General features: G+C 36.2%; 1 long non-coding RNA gene across 2 annotated transcripts; it reads left to right on the plus strand.

Annotated features, from left to right (window-relative positions):
* The first annotated feature begins 22,908 nt into the window (after positions 1-22,908).
* Positions 22,909-24,034, plus strand: LOC138105826 (uncharacterized). Of its 2 annotated transcripts, XR_011148712.1 has the most exons (4): positions 22,909-22,960; positions 23,110-23,216; positions 23,314-23,350; positions 23,884-24,034. It is a non-coding gene; the product is annotated as an uncharacterized lncRNA (long non-coding RNA). The 2 variants fall into 2 exon arrangements; XR_011148711.1 differs by having other exon boundaries at positions 22,945-23,216.
* The last annotated feature ends 929 nt before the right edge of the window (positions 24,035-24,963 follow it).

The following is a 24,963-nucleotide window of genomic DNA, read 5'->3' on the forward strand; positions in this document are numbered from 1 at the left end:
GAAAATGAAAGTTTTATGTCTGAAACAACACGAATTATACCAAGTTGGGTAGGGAAAGAACATAGAACTGCCTACTGCTGTTGGAAGTCACTAACAACTCAGAATCGGAAGAGAAAGTCATCACAGAACAAAACAGATTGAGAAGCATAAAGACAAAACTTTAAAATACATTTTTAGGTATCCGAAATACAGGATAAATTGGTAGGGATCTGATGCTACATTCTGCTCAAGAAAAAAACAATAGTATTCAAAATATGGGTACTGAATAGTTTAGTTCGCCCCTCACAAAAAAAAAAAAAAATTGCGGAGTACAGACTTAAAGAAAGAATAGTATATTTTGACAATGATCCAGGTGTCCCACTAAGTAAACTTACAGGAAAGACAGATCTAAATGCAGAAAGCAGGAGAATCTGGAACACAGTTCTCTTTTCAGACCTGAGAGTATTAAGATTAAAGCTCAGTCAAAAGAGTCACAAGTAGTACTTGAAAAAACAGCTCATTCTGGCTAACTGAATTTTCATCATTTTCTAATAAAAAATAAAATCTCTTCAAGATGTTTTCTGTAGCCTTAAGTAGTCAGGACTTTTCCCCTTTCAGCTGTAATTTTCAAATCTGTTTTTTAGAATTAGTTCATCCCTATCTTCCATGATCTAACAATGTCAGTACATCAAGCAATTTATTATTTTAATGATGCATCTTATCAAGTACATATTTGCTATAAATTCATAATTGTGCTAGAAATTGTTAAATTTTCACATAGTAAAGAAATATTTATCAACTATAAATTAAGTTGCAAATTCTTAACCATTTTAAGTACTCAGTTTGAATTTTAACAACACTTCAAAAGGGACCAATTTTTCAACTTTTCTCAAATATTTGGCAATTTCAAAAACAATTTTTTCCTGATACTTCAGAATATTCAATTAAATTTTTTTTTTAATAAAATGGAAAAGAAAAATTAAATATATTTCTGGTCAGTTAAACCCGGTGATTTTAAATATAGGGGTTTTTTTTTTCAATTTTAGCCACTCATAATCTGTATAAACAAGTCTTGTAAGTTTTTTTATTTTGTAAATAAACGAGACTTAAATCCCCTTGAGTTGTTCTTATACTTTCCCCAGTGAGAAGAGAGGGGTGGGAAAGGGAAAAGGAAGGAGGAGAAGAAGGAGAAGGAAATAGAAAGAAAATAGTTAAAAGGCTTTGTTTCTCATTACTATCAGAGACAAAATGTTATATTTACTGGTTCACTAGTTTGTTCAATTGCAGTAATCTTTATGTTCCCTCATGCTAACTTTCCTAAGTGCTCTGTAATAAATTATATCAGAAAGACCACCTTTGTGTTCAGATGTTCTGCTCATTCTGTGGTGCTTTATAACTCTCTGTCTTTGGTAGTTTATCTAAAATGACTTTCTGAGCTCTCCTTGCTATCAAATTGCAATTTTTTGGAAACACTGATTGATAAGAAAAAATCATTATGGAATAGCTGGAAATGAAGAAGTGTCATTTAACACTGAGTTTTTTTGTTCCACCAGAATGGTCACCAAAAAATGCGCTTTCAAATTTTTCAGGTATGAAAACTGAAGTTAAGAAAGGACATTTTTTGGGGTACTTTACATATTGTAAACACAAATCAACTTTAAAAATGTTAAGTATGTTTCTTTCTTTCTGTACACACAATATTTCCTAAGAGCATGTTCCTCCAACCCCCCCCTAAAAAAAAACCCCAATCCTGATAACTTAATGCAAATATGGCCTTATTTAATATAAAATATCTGGCTTGTAGCCTAATACGGTGTGCAGTGAAATGGTTATCAAGTTGAATTATCATTTGTCAGACCTCAAGGTTAAAAAGAAATATTTCCTCTGACCATATTTCATGTTTTGAATCTGCATGAGTATAAAATACATTACAGTGCTACTGCATACATCCATGACTTTGCCATTTCTAAAGTTTAATTATTTTTATGGACAGTGATACATTCTGCATTTAATGTTACTCTACTCCTGGTGGATAGCTCACTTCTTAGAACTCGTATAAAAATACCCTGGATTATGCTACTTTTAAAGATTATTTTATTTAAGTGTTTTCTCCTGTGCATAATTCTGGTTAGATATTGAATTAAAAATGTCCATGAAATAAATGCTTCTTATTCTTATGGAAATAAAGTATTTGAGCACATAATGAGCCATAAGAATAATAATGGAACCATTGACATCAAACAAAAGTGAATTTCTCAAAAGAATCTTGTCTGAACTAAGGATGTGATCAAGGAGTAGTCAAAGCCCTGATGACTCTTAGAGAAAATGCATAAGTAAAATTTACCTACATATAATGGATTTTTTCCTTTTGAACTTATTTAAACCTTCCTTTCTTCAACCTGACAGTTTGGAGTACATGAAATGGAAAAATTGTCTATTTTCTGACCATCTCTCCTGTACATATAAATCTGCAATACTATTTTTGTCTATTAACAGGTAATCTGAATTGAGAACTGTCAGAATATGTTCCAATTACTTTCAGGAAGTTTAGGCCCATTAGATACCTTCAGGAAAGCTTTTTTGCTGGAGAAGAAAAGGGCTGATAATTGAAAATATTGTTGGCCTTAGCTTGTTATTTTAAATTAAATATTGAAAGACTAAGGAGTTTCAAAATTATTTGGTTTATTTACAGATCCCAGTTTCAATTAATTCTTGAAATGTCTTTCTAAGCTCCAGTCTGAGAAATGTTTATTTCAAATTTCTTAGTGGAGAATATATAAACACTTCAGAACACCTGACTTTCTAGTGAGCATTATTCCATCATGACTGACTGTTGGGAAATAGAATTATTGGGATAAATAAAAGAACTGTAGCAAGAGCCTGCAAGCAAAAGGCCTGTGTGAGAAAAACTCTCCATGAGAAAATTCTTGTGTGAGAAAAGGCCTGGGGAACAAAGAGGGAGGTTGAAGACTTGCAGCTGTCCAGATAAGACCCAGAGAAGGGAGGTAAACATTGAATTCTTTTAATCATAACATAACTAATAGAAACTTGCCAAGGTAAGTCCAATTAGGTAGAAGTAGAAATGCGCTTTGATAAGCTTTAAGCCACTTAGGAGTTAACAAGCTGGTATACTATATAAGTGCCTTTGGATTGCTAATAAACGGAGTTTTGCGCTTATCAACCAAATTGGTTTTGGACTGCAACTTTCTCCCCCCGCCGGGCCTTTCTCCCTTTTACAATTCCAGCAACTGACAGCACAAAGGGCAGCAATAGAAATAGCTTTTGAAAAAGATTTAAGACAAAAGCAATGTCAGGATACATCTGGGTAACTGGTGTCTGGGGACTGAATAGATAGATTAATAGACAAGTTTTCTTTGATCACTTGGAGTCAGAGGTTCATATCCTTTTCTGTATACACATCTTTGTTTCAAATATAATGACAATTACATGCTTGTGGAGCTCTTAGTATGGCAAATGTATTTAGAAAGCATTTCTGAGCATCTCTGTGGTTTTTAAAATATATTGCTTTCCAGAGAACATTTTGGTATAACATCTTTTTGCTGCAAGACATGCCACATGTGCTCTTGTAAGATAAGAGAAACAAAATTAATTAACATCTAAATGATGTCTATATTTTAATGCTAATTGTGCTTAATCAATTTATGAATATTTTATCATAAATCACCCAGTAGTTTTAATAAACTGACTTTTTATATTTTATTTTTATATATAAATACTCCCAAATGTGGTTTTAGACAGAAATATAATTTAGGAGTTAAATAATTTCTGTGGTATGCTAGGATGAACACTGCAGCTGCTCACATAAATATTAACTACATTATCTGCATTTTTTGTTTGTTACCTTTCCTGGGTGTTTTAAGCTTTGTCTTTTTTGAAGCATTATTTTTTGTTTTTAAAAGGATTTTGTATATGTTTTGCTGTTTATCCATGGCAAACAAACAGTTTTTGGACAGCTAGGTCACATTTTAGATGATCAGAATTAATGGAGGAAAAATTCAATGGACATTAGGGCAGGTCTCTGATAACCACATATAAAAAGACTATATTGTCAATACTTCTTAATATTGGCTGAAAAAGTAGAGGCCAGAGCAGAGGGCTTTTCCACAAGTCATTAGGTTTTAGTTCCTTCTTTTATTCAGACTCTTCTCCTCCCAGTTCTTTTGCTCAGAGCTATATGTTGCTGCTTGCATTTATAGGATTTTTTAAAGTGTTTGATCTATTAGTTACAAATCGTGCTTCCCAAACACCTGTAATAAAAAAACCCCAATCCAGACCAAAACAGCCATTTTCCTTTTTTTTTTCCTAAGTACCTGTTTTTAAATGAGTGAGCAGAATATGTTAACAGAATTACATGGACTTAAATTCAATGCATCCAAATGTAGTTTTTGATTTTAAAAGAGATGTCCATGTGAGAAACATTTTACATGTGTGATTGTCTCTATAGATGCTGGAATGACTCACCACATGTCATATCACCTTAAGAAGAAAAATTTAACATCCTTTGAAACAGTGGTCTAAATTATCTGGGATACCTAGCATATGTGGCACAAGATTTCTCTGACTGAGCATAGTATACAATTATTATTTGTCTTAAAAGAAACATCTTTTCATGCACAAAGGAAACCTATTGTCCTACTGTGACCACACAGACAGAAGTGTCCAATTATACTTTTCCTTCTTTACTTTCCCATTTTCAATTATACTTTTGTTTTCTAATTATAGTGCAGATCTCACTTTCATTTTTGAAGTAATCCCATAAGGATTTGTGCTGAACACAGGGTTGAAAATGTAGAGATGTTTTTGTTATTGCTGAGCACGGATTATACAGAGCCAAGGCCTTTTCTGCTTTTTGTACTTCTACACTGCTGAGAGGGCTGGGGATCCATGGGAGGTTGGAAGGAGACACAGCCAGGACCAAAGGGGTATTCCAGACCGTATGACATCAGGCTCACTATACAAAGATGGGGGAAAGAAAGAAGAAGTGGAAATGTTTGGAGTGATGGTTTGGTCTTCCCAAGCAGCTGTTACACCTGATGGGACTGTGCTCTCCTGGAAAAGGCTGAACACCTGCATGCAGTGACTTAATTCCTTGTTTTGCTTTGCTTGGGAGCATGGCTTCTGATTTCTCTACTAAACTGTCTTTATTTCAACCCACGAGTTTTCTGGCTTTTACTCTTCTGATTCTCTCCCCAGTCACACTGGTGGGGGAGTGAGCAAGTGGCTGTGTGGTACTCAGTTGTTGGCCGGGGTTAAACCATGTCAATATGTCACATATTCCTTATAAAAACCTGTCTTATTGCTCTATTTAAAATCACTGATTTCTCTTACCTGTTATAGATTAGCAGCTGGAAGATTCTAGACTATTTAATAAATGCAAATAGTCCCATTCATTCTGAGGAAACCTTTTTATTGTGAATAGCTGCTCCACCAAAGAGATGTTTGAAGAAGTTTTCCATGTGTGTGTGTCCTGGGGGAACTGATGAGAATATAATAATTTGAGTGATTTTAACAGATTTTTATCAGGAAAAAAAGTTTCATTTTGGTACTATTAAAATGCTAATTTCTTGGTATTAGAAAAGTTTAAGTATAGGTTTAGATGCTACATACTCCTGTAAGAGTAAGAAAGATTGGGTAAGAAAGAAGGAAAATGTAGCAAGGGCCTCTTCAGTTTTACCCACAGAATTTTTATCATCAGCAATTAAAATCTGATATATTTTGGAGGAGAGATATGAAGACCAAACCCCACTGTGACATGTCTCTGCAAGGCAAGTCATTACCAGTTCACTGAAAATTGTTTTAACTAGCTTTTTGATGGAGGGAAGAAATAACAATCTTTCATACGAGTCCTTTGGTATTGATAAATCACTTTCAGGTTCTTGCCTCTAGCAGAAATGATACATCTCTGTCCTTCCAAAATTATAACTACCATTCCACAGCAATCTTCCTTGTGTCTGGTGCTATTTTGAATCTATTTACATTATGTAGAAGACATAATTTTCCATGTTCAAGATGTGAGACCACTGTTACACTCTTGATTTATTGTATTCTGTACTTTATGCCTGCTGAAAGTGTTTTTCAGAGTTACGTTTAACAAAACTAAAAGAAACACACAAAGACAGACTGCACAAATTTTTGTTTCCAAACAGAAATATTTCTTTTTCTGGCTGACTGAACATTTTATTTCAATAATCCATTTATTTCAGGGAGCTTGAAGGAAAAGCTGTTCATCTGGAATCTCAAAAGACCTTGGTGAGGGGAAAAAAAAGAAGATTGTGGATTTCTGAGTGAAATTATGCAGGATTCTTTGATGGCAGCAGAGAAGAATTTGCTTTCCTGGCTAGCTGATTTTTTTTTTGAGAGAAAAAATTCTGAAAATAGGAATAAAAGGTAAGGGAGTTAAAGATGTGCATACTGTGAACACATCCAATTGTCTTACATTTGACAATTCATTTATTTGAAAGAGTAGGCAGGTATTTATAATTATTTTTTCAAATTAATTTTTTCAGGGCGCTCAGGCCAAACGAGTTCTCTTTCTTTCTGTTTTTATCATTCAAAAATAAGAGTAGGGGAAAAGTGTGGAAAGTTAATGGAAATGCGTATAATAGAGTCCTGTAGCAGATGTATTGGAAGGGTGGTGTTAGCAAATTCTTGGACACATGGCCTGGGATATTCTGTCATTTTGCCTTGGCTGTTTTATCTAGGATATTTCAAAAGGTGATGTGGATCAATCTTAACCGTGACTACATGCACTGCACAAAGAACACTCATGTTATCTACCCCTGGATCTGGATTTGGCTGTGGTGATAAATAGTGAGATGGCTGTCACTAAGGAACCATGGTGGAGTGACACTAAATTAGACACAGGAGGGGTTGGTATCACTGGATTGGTTTTAAAAGCTTGATTTGGGCTTGTGTCTCACACCTTGAATATGTTCTGTGTTGAATAGGAAGAGTCTGTTCCCTGCTAATCACTCCAGAGCTTTTTAGCAAAAGTAGTTCACTACAGAGATTACTTATAAAATCCTGCCATGTATAAGAGAATGTATGAGTCAGGAAACATAATTGTTTAATGAGAGGCAAGTAAAAACTAAGAGGAAATCATGAACCAGATTTAAAACACCAGAAAATACTTGATTTATAGATATCTGCACTTTGGAACCTGCTTTCGTGTAGATCCCAGTTGTTCCACCAGAAGAAAATGAAGATATCAAAACTTAAACACATTTATTTTATTCAGCTAGTACAAATTAAATATGCAAAAAAAGGCTTAGTCTTAACATCATTTTCATAAAGTTTCATGTGCAGTTTATTGATGCTCATTCTTGAATATTTTTAAGCCACAGAAGCAGTGTGATTTCATGGGAACTAAATTTTCAGTAAAAGAGAATAATTTATTTTAATGAAAAGTACTTTACGTGATCTTTCACAAAACTAAGAGCTAAAACGCATCCCCCTGTACAGGAAAATTAGAAAAGGGAAATCTTAAAAGGAAAAAAATATTATTTTTGGTTTTTCTTGCACTCAGTGGGACTCAGGAAAATTTAAAGGTGGGAAATACACAGGTTTTTGGGAGAGGAGTATGCAAGGAGGCAAAAAAAGGTAAGAGACGAAGAGGGGGAAAGGTCGAGGCAAGAAACTGCTAATCTGTGGATTAACTATTTTTAACACTCATAGTACCAGTTGTCATCTAAGGTTTTCAAACAACTATAACAGTTCAAAATTGGTAGCTACTTTCATATTAATTTCCATAAATATATCATGGTAAATTTAATTTCATGATCTTCCAAAGTCAAATAAGGTAGCTGTACTGATTAATTTGAGTTTATTACTGATTTTAAACTGTATAATAGAAGAAATAGCAACCTTTAACTTTGAATAATTTAATTCTACTTGGAAAGAATTTTTTTCAAACTTCTGCCTTCACAATTGAGTTGAATTTCTTCACCAGATATTATTTTTCAGTAATGATTTCCTTTATGGTTATCATTTTCTCTATTAGGAAGCTTTTCTTTTGACATGAAAAAAGAAATTACAGAATCACAGAATTATTTAGACTGGAAAAGTCCTCCAAGATCATAATGTTCAGCCTTCGACTGACCACTACCTTGTCAACCAGACCATTACGTGCTGTGTCCATTCATTTCTTGAACACACCTAGGGTGGTGACTCCACTACTTCCCTGGGCAGTCCTTTCCAATGCTTGGCAATTCTTTCATTGAAGAAATTCTTCCTGATGTCCAACATCTACCTCCATTGCCACAGCTTGAGGCCATTTCTTCTTGTCCTCTCAGCAGCTGCCTGGGAGAAGAGGCTGACCCTCCCTGGCTACAACCTCCTTTCAGGCAGTTGTAGTGAGTGATAAGGTCACCCGTGAGCTTCCTTCTCTCCAGGCTAAATAACTCCAGCTCCCTCAGTCTCATATGACTCACTCTCCAGACCTTTCATCACCTCCATTGCCCTTCTCTGGACACGGTCCAGCACATTAATGTCTTTCTGGCAGTGACGGGCCCAGAACTGGACACAGGATTTGAGGGGCAACTTTACCAGTGCTGAGTACAAATGCTGCCCTGATCCTGCTGGCCACGCTATTCCTGATACAAGCAAGATGGACCTTGAGTGGGCACACTCTCACTTCTGCTCAGCCACTGTTGATCAACACTCCCAGGTCCTTTTCTGCTGGGCCGCTTTCCAGCCACTCTGCTGCCGATTTGTAGTGCTGAATGGAGTTGTTGTGACCCAAGGGCAGGACATGGCACTCGATCTTGTTTAACCTCATACAATTGGCCTCAGCCCCATTGATTCAGCCTGTCCCAATCTCTCTGCAGAGCCTTTCTTACCTCCAGCAGAACAACACTCCAACCTAGTGTTATCCACAAATTTACTGAGGGTACACTCGATCCCCTCATCCAGATCATCAATAAAAATCTTGAACTGGACCTGCCCCAGTACTGAACCCTGGGGAACCCCACTAGTGGCCAGCCACCAACTGGATATTGTGTCATTATTCACCACTGGCTATTGGGACTGTTGTATGGCTCTGCCTCCATCTTGGTGTCACACTGGTTTTGTCACGTTTCTCTTTCCAGAAGACCAGAATAAAATCACAGTGATAGTTATTACTTAGTGGGTGAACTGCAACACTTACTTTAAAGATGTTGTTAAGAGTTATTTGATATTTCAGTTGGTTTGTTTTGGGAAAGTGGAGGCTGCTTTTGTAACTATTACCAAATACTGCTTTGTCTGGTAAATGTTTATTTTTAAAAAAAAAAAAAATTGCAAAATATTTTGGAGTCAGGTGAACTCATTATGATGGTTCTGTGACAGCAAAAGTGATGTTTTGGTTTTTATTTTTGATGTTAGAAATTTGACACTTCATTATGCTACAGAAGCAGATTTCCCCCGTTTATATGAAATGACATATAATTAATTCTTATCTCTCTATCACAATATATATATGTTAGATAATATATATGTTATATAATGTATAGCTAGAACATTGTTTTTAAAGGCAGTTATCAAATCCCTGGTATATTTATTTCCCTTTTGGAGAGAAAAGAATATTCTTTTTGAAAATAGTTTATCTGAGAGAGTTAGGTAGAATTGGGAATGAATTAGAAGGTTTCAGTTCTGGGAAGAACAATTTCATAACATTTGATTCTTTTTCCCATCAATAACAGTACTGTAAAGGTATATATTTACATATACAGACATTTCAAGGCAAAGATTAATATAGATGCTGACAGATTCCTGAAACTTTTACTTTTAGATCAAAGATCTGACTTTTAGGTCAAAGCCAGTGTCTAATATATTGTTGCTGTGTAGTTCTCCAAGATTATGAAATATAAATCATTCATTGTAACACAAGTAAAAATAGTGAACGTTTTTTCCCAAAATGATGTGCAAATACATCTTGAAAAGACACAATCCCTGAGAAATTAAATGTTTATAATGAAGTAATTTTCATAAGCAATGTATACTTCTATGAGTCAATGTTACAATCTGGTTTAGACCCAGGAAAGCAAAGCAAGCTAAGTCTCTCAGCATAAACCGGAAAGAACTTAGAAGGTTCAAAATATTCCCAGAAATGAGATTAAAACCAAATGAGGTTAGATGTTGTTGCCAAAAAATGGATGTATTTTATTTAATAGTAAAAGAGGCAAAGAGAAGGGAAAAGAAAAGAAAGAGAGAAAGAAAAAGAAGTGTGCTTGGGGGGTGGGGGAACAGGGAGAGGTGACAGGGGTTAGGTGGAAGCATATCACCCATCCGATGGTCCCAACAACGTCTCGTTGCTCCCCTCCATCTGGTCTGCTGGTGGTGAGGGTCCCCCATCGCCGCTGTGGCCATGCCGCTACATGCTGCCAGACCACGCACCGCCACACGCCAAAGAGTGCAGAATTCCATGGATTAATATACGCTGTGGGCCAGGTGGGAATGCCCACGTCTCTCTTGCAGGGGCTAGCTTGACACACTGTCCCTTGCAACACTGAGGGTCTCTTGCATCATCTCTGGTGCTCTGGTGCAGGGTCTGGTGACCCCTTTGGGGGGCCCCTGTGATGGGCCATGTCACCCCCTTCTGCTGTGGATAAGCTTCCCGCCCCCCCCCAGTGAGGACCCCTCAACTGGGCTCCTCTGCACAGTGGAGGATGGGCAGTCACTGCGCTTCTGATCAGAGGCTTTTTCAAGATACTCAAAGCCTCTCCTCCCCCCGCCCTTTGGTGGAGGGTCTGTTCGAGCCTGGCAGCTGATAGCCCTGGGGCTGTGGTCCTCATCTTGGAGGTGTTAAGTCTGTGTTCAGTGAATGTCCGCAGCCCTGTTACTTTTTTTTTACTTTATCTTCATCAGGGAGCAGTGTAAGGCCTCAGTCAGGGCCCCATTCAGGGTGTGGTAGTCTACACTGCAGCTTTTGTAATACAGTTTTAAAAGTCCTTTAAGAAAATGTTTAAGTCATAAAATAGAATATTTCAGTCTCTGACAGTCAGGATATTCAATTCTCTCTATGACACTCATTGAAATGGTCAAATACTGAAAGGTTTTGATGTGGGATGAGGTAAGAGAGAATAAAAATGTGTCAGAAATTTTTAAAAAATAACTGAAACTATAGATTTTTAATTTCTTTCTCATCTGATGATGTATTTAGAATTAAAGTATTGACTAATCCAGGTGTACTGTGAAAGTCTTGTTTGCTTTGCCTGATTATGCAGGTTGTAGAACTTCTATGATAAAAGGAAAATTTCATTCTTCTTTAAAGAATTTCTATTTTTCATTGTTACAGTAAAGTCCGCACGCTTACAGATCTCAGAAAACAGTGAGGACAAAGAATCCTTTTTGTCCATATGTGGCTTTATCCTAGGGTTTATAACCCAATTTCACAATATTTTTTCCCCCTTCTTATTCATGATTCTTTGTGTGAACCTTCCTAGAAATCATGATCAAAATAATTCCTGAGTTTGAGTAAAATTGCCCTTATTGTATCTACGAAAGTGTGAGTTGAAGCAGGAAAATTCATGTTGTCATAAAGTTTCAAATTTATATCAGTCCTAGAAACTTACTTGTAAAAAACATGGTGAAGATTTCTTGGTTTTCTATATGTGTTAAACAGAGAGATAAAAACAATGAGTGTTCTTGAATCCACACCCTTTCACTTAAGCAGGAAACAAATATGACAGAGATAGTATTGTTTAAGTTCCATTCTTTTAAACCTGTCCAACTTTCTCCACCTCTGAAAAAAAAAAAAAAAAAAAAGTTGTCCAAACAGAATGGAGGAATAAAAATGGAAATACAAAAGAATTGCAGAAATAGAATTATACACTTAATATATCCGATGAAGACATTTATCATAATTTTGCATCTCATATGGCAACGAGGAATGAATTAATGTATCACAGAATGGGTGGCAAGTTTACCAGTTTGATGCACAAATACATACAGGTTGCAGGGATTTGCTCCACAAAGGATCTCAGTGTTGAATATTAAGTGGTTTCCTTCTGCTTCTTAGTTCTATTTTCTATTTCTTTTATACAGAAATCTGAATGTCTGATGAGTTCTCACAGAACTGACTTGTGTATGTGGATATGATGGTGCCCAAGGCTTGTTTATATTTGATATTGTTCTTTAATTACTACTTGTTTAAATACCAGCAGGTAATGTAATATAATTTCTTCTTTGCATAGCAACAAGTACAAGAAAAAAATTGTCTTTATTATTTCTTCCTTTTTTCTTCTTCCTCTTCTTCCTCTTCTTCCTTCTTTTCCTTTTTTTTGTTGCTATAGTCATAACATAACCTCTTTGGGGGTCCATAACTACTCCTTTCATTGCTACAGCAGTGTGTGGCAATCAGGAAAGAGTTCACTGCAGCTCATTATTGATCCTGAACTCTTAAACATATAATTGCTGGATGCATGTGTTTGTTTAGAACCAGTGAACAACTAATTTCCAGCTGAAATATTTATTTGCTCCTGACATTGCTTAACATAAAAACTCTTTACTTCCTCTAAGCCCTTCCATAGCTCTCAAATTGTGACCAAAATTTGAGTAACAGTTGAGATATTCCTCTCTGGAATCTTAGCTTTAGAATCATTCACCTGGGAACTCCAAGTACAGAAGCATCCCTACAGAAGCACAGAAACATTTTCCATTAATGCATGCAGATCTATATGGACTAAGGAAAGGGAACTATAATTTTGGCTTGCAGATCCAGATGGCTTGAAGAGATAAAACTCTTTTTTTCCTCCTGTAGCATAGAGGCAGAATGAGTTAGGACTAATGGATATTACACTTCAGACATAAAGCCGTATCTTGTAACAGAATGTCTTGACATTTTCAGAGCAGAGTTTCTGATGGTGAAGTACAGGCTGACAGCAACGTGTGCACACATCCCCAGATTGGGCACAAAGCACCATTTAGGCTGTGAGTTTGTGCTGTGATGAGGTGCTAATTGTTTCTCACTGAAGTACAGATTGATCTGACACAACTATCCTTCTCCAGTGGACTCTAACCTAATCTGAAGAGATTCAAGAGCTCAGAAAGAAATGAAAGCTGAGAAAGGCTTTTCATTAGTTTCTCCTTGCTAGTAGCTTTCCCCTGTGATTTAAGTTTGGGAACTGTTGCAAAGGGATCTTCTTATACTGGATCTGTATGCTTGCTGACATGCGCTCTTGAAGACGTGATTGAGTTTTGTAGGGACAAAGAACCTCTAAAGAGAAGATTTGTGATTTGCAGTTAAAGGCTGTGCATAAGTTCCTTTCTGTATAATGTCCTAATGTGAAGAAAGTATTCTCATCCTTTTAGCTCAAGTTTGGGGAAATAAAATCTATTGATTGTAACCCAGTCAACTAGTTTGTTCATTTGGAGATAGTGCAAGCATTGCTACACTATACTGTGCAGGGACACTCATGGAAACATCAAAGAGGTCAAATCTCCATCCCCTTTTCACTTCACATTTTGAAATTATACATCTTGAATTTTAAACTCTATTGCTCAATTGGTGCCTTTTAATGCCCGTAGCTATGACCTGACTGGACTTTTGATGACATTTTAGGGAATGTTTTATGGTATGGTTGCTAGTAATGTGAATAATTTGTTTTTACGTTTTTAGCCACTAATATGATTTACTAATATTACTTGATTAAATTTTCCTTTACACCTCACAATATCATTGTGTTTATTAAAAATTAGTATTTTTATGAAGATGTATCAACAGCAAGAATGTTTATATGACCTTTGGGAGCAACATAGGTGTCCAGTATTGAGCTGGGCATATTACAGGAATAAGTCTTGCTGTGAAAATTTTGTCTTTCCAGAGCAACTGGAAAATAGCACTAGAAATAATGTTAGTTTCCAGGCTGCATGCACAGTTTTTTCTTATAATAATGCCAGCAGTCTGACCTTGTATGTGCACCAACATTTCAGAAATGAAAAATAATAAAAGCACAAAAGGTGAGAAATTAGGTACCTGGGCAGTCCTTGCTATTTTAGCTACATTGTTTCAACTCTCTCTAATATAAATGCTTCAAATGTGAACTGCTCCCAGTTCCTGAAGACAGTCAAAAAGTCGGTCATTGTAAAGGAAACAGTGCCATGAACTGGTATGGAAAAGAGGAAAAAGCAATCCTCCTCTGAAAAAAAATCTTCACCACCATTGAAACCTATTTCTTACAACAGTCAATGCTGACATTTAATACTTGTGTTGCTCCTGGATATGCCTCACATCACACCTCGTAAAAAGCAGGGAATAGAGCATTTTATTAACTTTCTGTGACCCATCATTGCTTGATTTTGGTACAAAAAGGTGTAATGAAACATACACCAAGGGGGCTAGAGAAGACAAAGCTTTGAAAGACAAATTGTAAAAGAAGAACGTTTTATTGCAGTGGTATTAGAAGTCATCATCTGTGGTAAAGGAAAAAAAAAAGAAAAAAAATCCCTGTCTGAGATCTTTAAGAAATTTCTGATGTTGGAAAGAAAGTGCCCTGCAAAGGGAGTGTACAAAGGAGAAATCCCTTCCCTTTATCTGCAGCTGTCTTGCGCTTACTGGTTTGTGTTGCTTGTTAGGCTACACTATGTGGTCATAATCTTAGCTGCTGTGGTGAACAGTCCTCTGAAAGAGCTCAATCCAGAGTCTTTACAAGTCATTGCAAGGATTCTTTGCTTTTAATGTTCATTTCTGTTTGAGTACTCAGGATAGATTTGGATTAGTTCTGTTGTCTGATGTTTACAAAGTTTAAGCACATGAAAATTTAGCATTGCTTCACCTACTGAGCTGAATAGAAGACTAGAAAAAGTGGAGAAGACACAGTTTTTTACCCCTAATTCTATACAGTCTTTTCCACTGTGGCACAGAGCACATGTCAAGTAATGATCATGGTACTACATTGTTGTCTACAGGGCTCTTATTTACATGAGTCAAAAAGTCTTTCTAAATGCTTTGGTCAAGTATGAATCTTTATAAAACAATGTAACATTCATTATCTTTCTGCATTTGGCCTTCTAAATGGGTTTAAAAGCATCTGTTTTATGTTGCAGATGACCTCTGCTGACACAGAAATGGACAGGCTAAGGGAGAGTTATTTTTGGGATTTTTTAGATAAACACTTCTTGTTTCAGATTCTTGCACTGAGTTTTCCTCTGTAGCCTTGAGCAAAGTTCTCGGCATCCCTTCTTTCTAGCAATCCTCCAGCCACTGTGTGTCTGAACCTGGTATTTGAATCATGACAGAGAAAGGTCAAGCTTGGATACTCTTAAACCATCTCAGATTCAGGGCAGGCAAAACTTATGATTGTACTCTGCCTTGAATTTTCAATTTCATTCCTTGTAAAATGAGTCCAAATTTTTGGACAAATTCAGGATTTCAAAATTGATGACCACTTTTCAGAACAGCTAATTTTCTGCTGAGTACCTACACAAAGTTTGCTGGATTTTCAGTGGCTCTGTCAGCAACCTGCAACTGCCACCGAGAGCTGTTGAAAATCTGCTCACACCATTAAGGTACTTGAAAGGGATCTTTAATATCTTGAAATGCTAGAATTACAGACTATAAGAAAGATGCATCATTCCTCACAGAGCACTGTGTTACTCCCTTGGTGTTTTGGAATAATAATGTTAATAGCTGCTGCAGAACCCAGTAATGTGAAAGCAGTGGTACTGGCATTAATTGTGCTTAAACAAAGAATTTTAGTGTAAACCATTAAGAGCTGTCCTCAGTAAATTACACTTAGGATCTATATATCTCTTTAACTCTCCCTGGCTACTGGCAGCCAACTTACTTGCCATCTGCTGTTTTCCACAGATGAAGGCTGCTCTCAGTTGCTAGAAAGTTAAATAAGGTTTTTGGCAAAATTGCCTGCTGAATGCAGAAGAGGTCTCCTTAAGGACTGCACATGGGACTCACTAAAGCATAATCAAAGTTTGGTAAAGAATAGACAGAAATGCAAGAAGGTTAGTAGTGTCAGCCATCCTTAAGTATGAAGATTTGTTTGCAATGAAGAAAAATAATTGTCCAAGATTCATAAGAACAGTAATAGCGTCATTTGTTGATGTGCAAATTAATAATCTCACTTCCTCAGTGTTCTGAGTTGCAACGAACTGAAAACCACAATGACCTTGCTAAACCACCTGAACTTTTTTTTCGATGCAGTATCAAACTATTATTACATGTGACTCAGAGGTATCCACACCTTGGGGCTCAATCTTGACTCAGGTTCTTACAATTGGATTTTTTAGTTTAAATATAAAGGACAACTAAGAAGATGAACTATTCCTGTGTTATAGCTTGCTTCGTTTTTTCTCCTGTGTTACTATTTTCTGTTCTCCATCACATTTTCTTATAAACTATTTATTATGCTTTCTTCCTTTCCCTTCAAAACATTGCAGTTTTCTCTCCTCTGTCACTTATGACAGCTTTCTCTCTTTTTAAAACACTTCTGATATTTTTTCACATTGGTCCCACAGGCTGGAAACAAGGTAGGGAAGATCCTTCTTTGTAGAAATACTGGACATCTGAGCCTTTGTTTATCAATGAAGAACTGAGGAACTTTTAATAGATGACAGACTGAATCCAGTAGTAATGAATGCAGTAAAATCAGCTTCCCAGGCAAAAAATGCCTAGGTGTACATACTCATCTGAAGGCTAATTTTATGTGGATTTGATGGAAGGAAATTCAATTATAATCATCAAATAATGCACATCTGATTGTTGTTGGCAGATGTTCCTCTTCCAAATTTTTGTAAAGTATTATGAACCATTAACAATACTTGTGAAAAATTATGAGAGCCACAAAAATTTATGAAATGAGTTTATATTGATTTAAAAATAGTTGTTTAAATTGTTTCCAAATTTCCATCATTGATACAAACTCAGATGTTGCCCATGGTATATTTAAGGGGTGACCATCCCAAAAAACTTTTGAAAACTTTTGAATTACTTTTTGACAAAATTTCCTGGTGTTTAAAAAAATTTTAACATGGTGAAACCCCTTAAAATACTGATCATTTGGCAAAGTGAGATGTACATTTTCACCATATGTTATCAAAGAACATTTTGAGTTGGAAGGGACCCACAAGGATCCTTGAGACCAACTCTTGAGTGAGTGGCCCCTACGGGCTCAAAACCACAACCTTGGTGTTATTAGCACCATGCTCTAACCCTCAATAATGGCAACTTAAAACTGAAGATAATTCGGAGAAATGCACTTATAAATGTTTTTTTCTCTATCTTCCTATTCCTAGAGGCCATGTTACCTTGTTGGTATGTTTGAAGCAAATGAGAAGCTTTATGTTAGAAGAAAATGTGTAAGTCCACAGATGAATATGCTAAAATTGTTGGAAGTATTTCCTGTATAAACTCTTTTTCATGTCTGTTAATGAAAACAGTATACTTTCAGTTATGCCAAAAGACTATTCTTAGGAATTGTCTTTCTCCCACTGAACAAGGTGGGGAGCTTCCTTTCCACAGATGGATGAGGAAATAACTGAATTGCTCTTATGTTGGCACAACTGCAGCAAAAATAAGGGCTTGAGAAATTAGCCATCCTAAGCCATTTCAGCATGTCCATAACTTCGCTCAAACATATAATTCCATTCAGTGTTATAAAACATTTGCATCCTCTGGATTTCACTGGGTATCTGTTTTTATTTCCTGCATGAAGAAACATTGTCAGCTACTTCGTATTTCCCTTAAAATCTGACAAGAAAATCTATTCTATTTGAAGGTCACTAGTAGAACTAGTACAAAATTCTGGACTTTCAACAATAAACAGAATAAATACCCACAAAACGATTTATGCCATCTTAAGGTCTCATGGCATTGACCAATAGGCTGCATAAAGGCACACAAAAATTATTTATGTCTCTTAAATTCCCCTGGTAAGAGAGTAAGAAGGAAAAATGGAAAATTGAGGCACTTCCCCTTGAGTGTAAATTTCCACTAGGGCAGGAAGGAACATGGTCACCTTTGAAAATGCTTCTGGTTTAAATTAGAGAATGAATTTCACTTTCCTATGGACACCTGCTTTAATTATAAGGATTTCAGTTACTTCTGGTAATCAAATTTTACTCATCTCCATAGCTATCATATACATCAGTGCAAGTTTGGAGGTAAAGAAAAGTAACCATATATCAACCTTTTACAGACTTATAATTTCCTCCTCACCTTAATCTAAAACACAGAAAAAAACTTCCTTCGTGAAATATTTGTGCAGTCTTAAATTTCTGAAATTGTCTCCAAGGAACTCACAATTTGGAATTGAGTATAGTAAATCTGGGAACCTGTCCAGTGTTTTGTTTTGTTTTAATCTAGAGCCACATTAGAATACACTAGTAAAAAGTAAAGCTATGAATGTAGCTAATTATTTAAATACAGTCCATTAGGAATTGAAACAGTATTTCAAATTATCCATTTTTAGCTGGTTTATGATCTTGTGATGATTCCTGGAATTCTTTGAATTATCTTTCTGCTTGCTGGTAACAAATTTTCCATAATTTTCTTTTTATGTGTTATTCTATTATTGGTTTTACTTCTTTCACTTTTTTTTCCAGTTTCCAGAGGGATATTAGCAAGAGGCTCTAACCTCTCAGCTATCAGAAGGGAGGCCTCTCACAAAATATGTGCTCTATTTTAATAGTCTGAAAATAGGTCTTTTGGAGTACAGGCAATGATGCTCCTGAACTGTAGTCCAGTTTTGACCTGTACATCCTGCTCCACACTGTTTAAATGAAAGTCAGAGCACTGATAGAGCAATGTCAGATCCTTGCATCTCAGAGGACCTTACTGAAACTTGTGGTCTAAATAAGGATATGAATTAAATCTGTCTAGGTTTTCAGTGTTACATTACAGATACAGAAATAGATGAAAATCAAGCTGTCTATGTAACTTTACCTGCACTTTGAAGTCTCATCTAGGATAAGATAATCTATATATTAGTCATCCATTTTTTTCCTGTAAGACTTGTTCATTCAAAGTGTGGTATACAAAGATTGGTGATTATTCTAGAAGTTTTGTATCTGTATCCAAATCTCAGCTCTGTAATTCAGGCACATTCTCAGAATTAATGCTTTTCAAAAATGTCCTTAACTATCATTTGGGGAAATTCAAATGTATTTTCAGAGATAGCTAAAAACTCACACAAATGTCTCAATGATCAGAGATCAATGTTAAGGTCAGCACTTTTTACTTGGATATTTAGACACTTATGGAGAGCTATTGATTTCAGCAGAGCTGTGCAAATGAACACCAAATGTGAATCTGGCATCGACTCCTTCCTTTAATCAGTATTTCTAACAGATGATCTGTTAACAGAATATTATTAAACATTAGTCTTTTCAAGCACTCATTACCTTTCTACCAGAAAGAGAACTTTTCATAGCACAATGAATAATACACCTGCTTTTAGCAGTAATTGCTTTGGTGCTGTGTGCTTATAAGAATGAGGTGTACCAGCCTGCCAGAATATAAATGGGGTGAGATGCATGGGGCACCTGTTATATTGTGGAGTTGTAATTAATAACCAGAAACCTACTGCTGAACATTAGGTTGGGCAGGGTGAGTGTTAAACTAGATCCATGACTGATAGCAGGCATCTACTGAAATGAAACCCAAGCAAGACTGCCTTTAAAAATTTATCTTAAATGGAAATAGTCTTCATTGTTTGATTAACCTAAATTTTACAGTCTATAAATTACTTTAAATTTATTTGCACGTTTTAGGTAAACTAAAAATGAGATGCACCTTAATAGCAAATGAAGCTTGCAAAACATAACCCTGGGTGTGACTGAATGTACATCACTGGCTGATGGATTGTGCCCTCGGGTTTTTTTTCTTTCTTTCTTTCCCTAGGGGTATTCAACAGGATACTAGTAACTACTTCAGGCAGGTTACAGAACAAGATTAATGAATTGCCAGATTTAGTTTGGAAAATCCTGCATAGCAATCAGTCCCTCTTCCTTTTCAACACCACCTGAAGCTTCAAGTTTCAGAGCATGGATCATTCTGACTTTAGTGACTAGGAAGAATGTGTGCTGACATATTCCAGATTGCTTCTTCTGAAATAGCCAGTGTTCATTTTCATGTCCAGTTCCTGTATAGAAATGAACATCAATAACTTTGGTCTAAAAAATACATATATGGGATATACATACTGAGTCCAGACTTCTTGATTTGTTGACAACCTGTGTATATGATTTCCTTCATAACTTTACTAATTTGAGTAAGTAAACTTTCATTTACTCTTGCAGTGAAATCTTGAAATCTCTTGACATTTAAGTGAGATAAATATATGTACCAGTAAGAGCAGGACCATGGAGGGTTACATGGTAAGTCAGCTGGAGCTATATTTTTTATAACCCTGAGAAAGTCAATTGTCTGATAGCTACTACCAGAAAAAAAGCCCTACAGTTACATTCTGTTTCACACAGTATTTATTTTTCACAAATTTCTAACTAAACAGCACTCAAGCATAGCACAGTTTCTTGTTGTGAGACATCATCGTTCATTCCTTGACTAAAGATTTCCCTTTACTCATCAACCTGATGAGACTGAAGAAGAATAAAAATTATGTCTTACATTGGTTTGCATGTATTACATCAACAAATTTAAATATTTGATTGCCCATACTCTATGTTTCAATTACTGGTCTATTTTCTGGATTTTTCACAAGTAAATTGAAGGTGAATGCCTGGGTTTCTTCCAGTAATGGCTATGCTGTGGGTAAAGTTAAGTGAGTCAGTTTTAGACTGTGTAATAGTTTGGTGCTACACCTGAGCATCCCAACATTTTCTCTCTACTCCCAGCTTTATCCTCCACCACTTGAACACATAACTCGCTAGTCTATAAAAAAAACCTGTACAAACTAATGTTTTAAAGTTCCAATGAGTTGTTAAGGCTTTATGAGCCTGCAGGTGGGTGTAATGAATGGGGATGCCTGAACATATACAAAAAACAGGATTGAAACTGCTGGCCAAGAGGTGGAGAAAGTTTAAAAAGTATGGGCAACTACTCCTGAATTATTAGATATGTTGAGCAGCCTCCCACAACTTCACTCTGAGAGGAGACATGCTCAAATGCCTGTTGAGCTATGTGAAATGGAAAAAAAATATTCATGGAGATTTGGGTAAGAGTGCTTGACACCCTTTGACTACACACGTAATGGAACTAAAAATAAACATCAGTTTCAAAATTGTGAATATTTCTCTGTGTAACAAAGAAATATTGTAGTAGTTGCTAGTCTGCCTTGCTAATCATGTAATATCAGAGAAGTATTTTTCCTTTGCTACAGAGAAAAAAGAATGTATGTTTCTGTTACACATAAGAAGGAATAAATGCTTTTAAAAAATTCAGCCTTCACACAATTTATCTATTTTTAATTGCAATTTTGGAAATTTGCATAAAATGCACACTTTTTTTAAACAAATTTAATTATATTTCCCCACTAATTTCCTCTCACCTGTTTTTCTTTGCTATTAAGAGGATAATTCAATGTTGAATTTAGTATCCTTTCAATTTTTTTCCTGAGAAAAAACTTGTTTCCTGTTTAACTGAAATTCTATGCCCATGGCATTATGCAGTTTTGTAGATAATAAATAGAGCAAGCAGTTTACTCTGTTAGGACCTTTTCTGCTCATATGTGCCTTTCTTTACATTGTCTGTAGCCAGATCCCAGATTTCTCCCTTAGGTACTTCACTGATATGCCTAACATTAGGTGAGATATGGGTAGACCTTTGTATTCAACCTGTGCTTTGATTAACAGTTACAGCTATTAAGATTATATATTTGAGATATATCTGCCACTTCTCCCTTAATTATATCCTCTGGCAACCATTTAAAACTAAAAGCTAAAGCTGTGTTCATACATAACACACATGCATGGATAAATTGACTTGAAAACACCTACAGTGTTGTTTCTATAATCCTGCTGTTGCAGAATGTACGAGAGCTATTAAACCCTGATGTGGACTGAAATGTTCATCTCATATTGAAAAGGAATTTATTTAGTTTTATGGTACAAGTAAAATGCACATTTTGAAAACAAAAGACAGAAAAGTAATCCACAGTCCAGCAGCTTCCTGGGCATATAAAAAAAGAGCTGAGAAGAGCAAAAATATTAAATCTTCCAGTATGTTGACAATGGCTGGATGTAACCTGACAAAAAACAAGAGACAAAAGAATATATCCAGTATTTTACCAGGATCACAGGTATTTTCTAAGATTCACTAGATTCTTCCATAGTTTGTGTATCCTCTTCTTGGTCCTTATAGTCAGGCCTAAGGGTATGTTCCTATGATCACTAAACAGTACAGAGGAGAAGTTAAAGGCCTCAAAAAGTAAGTCAGAGCAGGAAACCACTATATGATTAAAAGAAAAAAAAAGTACTGGAAATAGAGATATGCATTAAATGCCAAATTTTTTTCCAGATTTAGGGGCCTCTCAGTGTTCATGTCCACAAACACTCTTCGGAACTAATTTACCAAACCATTTCAAAACATATAGGTAAATAAAATGAAGAAATATGGAATAAAGCACTACTGGCAGATTATGTTGCTTTCCTCTCCATTTTATGCAGGAACACAGTATGAATCCTCTGCCCAGCCTGAAGGACTTTCAGTGCATTCCTTCCAGCAATGAACCCTTGTGCATTGTTCTAGTTAAATATTCATTGATCCTGGAAAAGCAAGAGTCTGCTGTGGACTGGGTCTGGGCACTGCCTTAGGAGGGGAACAGCTCCTAGAGACAAGGATTTCATAAATCATTGGTCTGTCATTAATAAGTGAATGTCTTGGTTCTTGGGCTAGTCCAATGGACCTGTGTTTGTTTGCTCTCCCCGTGTTAATATTTAAATCTTCCATAAAATATTGTAACACTACCACACCGATCCCCTTGATTTATTTTTTCTCCTGATTTTTTTTCCTAAGTAGCCCACAGTCTGCTGGCTCGGCCATTCCTCTGGGCTGTCAGTCTCTTGCATCTTCTAGGTATTTTCTTCCCACCATCAAGCAATTTATAATTAGCTTAAAGTTACTAAATCAGCCACCCAGAAAATTATATTTTATATAATCTTTGGTCTGATAAAAATCAAAGTCTTTGTTTCCCTTCTAAAAACATCCTAATCACAAACCTACAGGATAAATCAGTACAGGAATATTTCTCTCTTCTGCTAATGAACTTTGCCACTATGCTGAAGGAAGCAACACACTGCATCATTCCGAAAAAGCAGAGGATAAGTAAAAGGTATTTTATTTCAGTTTTGGGCACAAAATCAGGGGTGGTTAGGTACTCAGCAGTTATTTAATTTTCATGATGAGGTTCTTTTTTTTTTTTTTTTTAGGAATGCAGACCACAGAAAAGAAAAAGAAAGCTGAAAGGTAAGGACAAATCTAGACAAGAAAAAAGATGAGCAGAAGCTAGTTAAGAAGAAATTATCATAATTGCATTCAACAAAATCTAATTAAGAGTGCAAGTAAAGATGCTGTTCATGGATTTATGTGATGATAATGCAGTAACAATCTACTTGTGATATGTAGCCTTGTTACCTTACAAAATCTGAATGAAGTTCACAGAACCTGTTTAAGCCAGAGCAATATCAGCTGAGTCCACTATCTAATCAATTGCGCCATAATAAATGGGCCCCCTGTTTACAGTAATATTTTAATTCAAATTTATCTTCACAATCTAAAAAAGTGTTTAATTGCTTAATGATATTAGCTGTCTCAGCCTTTATTACAACACTGGACATAATTACCCTCCTTAGAGGTAATTTATAGACCTCATTAACACTCTTCCCTCTCTGCTGTGATTAAAAATCTCCTAAGAATTGAAATCTCTCTGAACAGTAAGAGAATTATTGTGATTTATTGTTTGCCATTGCTGAAATGAGCACAAAGCTGATTTATTATAGGTGATCCCTGCTGAAGCGACTAGAATTTGACTGGGGAAGGAAAAGTCAGGAGCTCCTGGTGAAGCAGTTTACTTCTCTTTGTCACAGAGTTGCAGTTTAATATTGGTCCTGTCATTTGCTTCCACAGAAGCGTAAAGAAATCTCTGGCGAATAAAGCAACAGCAATAACTAGCTTGAAAAAAAATCTCACCTTTGCTAAGTACAGAGCAATTATATTTCTTTATTGCAAATTAAACCCTCTGACATAGCTTTAAGGACTCAACAAGGTGATGTTAACATAGTTTTTACAGACAAAATATTTGAAACCACGAGAGACATTGGACTTACTGGTTGGATAGAAAAAACCTGTAGCTTACCTATAATTTTATTTTGCCTGTTTGTAGAAGGGAGTTTATGAATTTCATTTATCTAAAAATGTAAATATACACTACAGACAAGCTGACTAAATAGGTCAAAACCATAGCCTCATAAATCTAGTGTCATCTTTACCTTATCCTCTCAGTCACTATGTAATACTGAACATTTAACAGAATGGTGAAATCCCAAACACATACAAAAATAAAGCTGAGGAACTTACTATTAATCTTACATTAACATACCTGAGGAACTCCTACCCTGACTGTTCAGTATACATAGTTTGCAAAGCACAGAGAGTACGGTCAGCGGTTTTCTCCACTGATGGATGGAGGTGGCACTTACACTGTTGGTGTGACCCAGCCCACTGCGGGGCTGGGGCAGTGTGATGCCAATCAATCCCAGCCCCTCCCCTGGATCGAGTTCCCAGAAGAGGCAGACTCAGAGGGTGGGTTGGTGGGCAGCTCAGAAGCCTAAGCCACACCCCCTCGGCAGTGCCTGGGTAGAAGCCGCCTCCCCCAGTTCGGGAAAATTCCCGGTTACTCAGTTGTTCCTGGGTTCTTTGTTGTAACTCCTGCCTCTGGGTTCCCCCCCTCCCCCCCCCCCCCAGTGGCTCTTGTTACATTGTATCCTCCCCCTGGCTTGTAACTCATTGGTTGTTTTCCTCTTTCACCGCGGTTTTCAAATTCCCTATAAAGCTGAGGACCAGCCTCGGGGAAGCCTCCC

The sequence above is a fragment of the Aphelocoma coerulescens genome, chromosome 2 (genome assembly GCF_041296385.1).
Source record: "Aphelocoma coerulescens isolate FSJ_1873_10779 chromosome 2, UR_Acoe_1.0, whole genome shotgun sequence".
Taxonomy (NCBI): domain Eukaryota; kingdom Metazoa; phylum Chordata; class Aves; order Passeriformes; family Corvidae; genus Aphelocoma; species Aphelocoma coerulescens.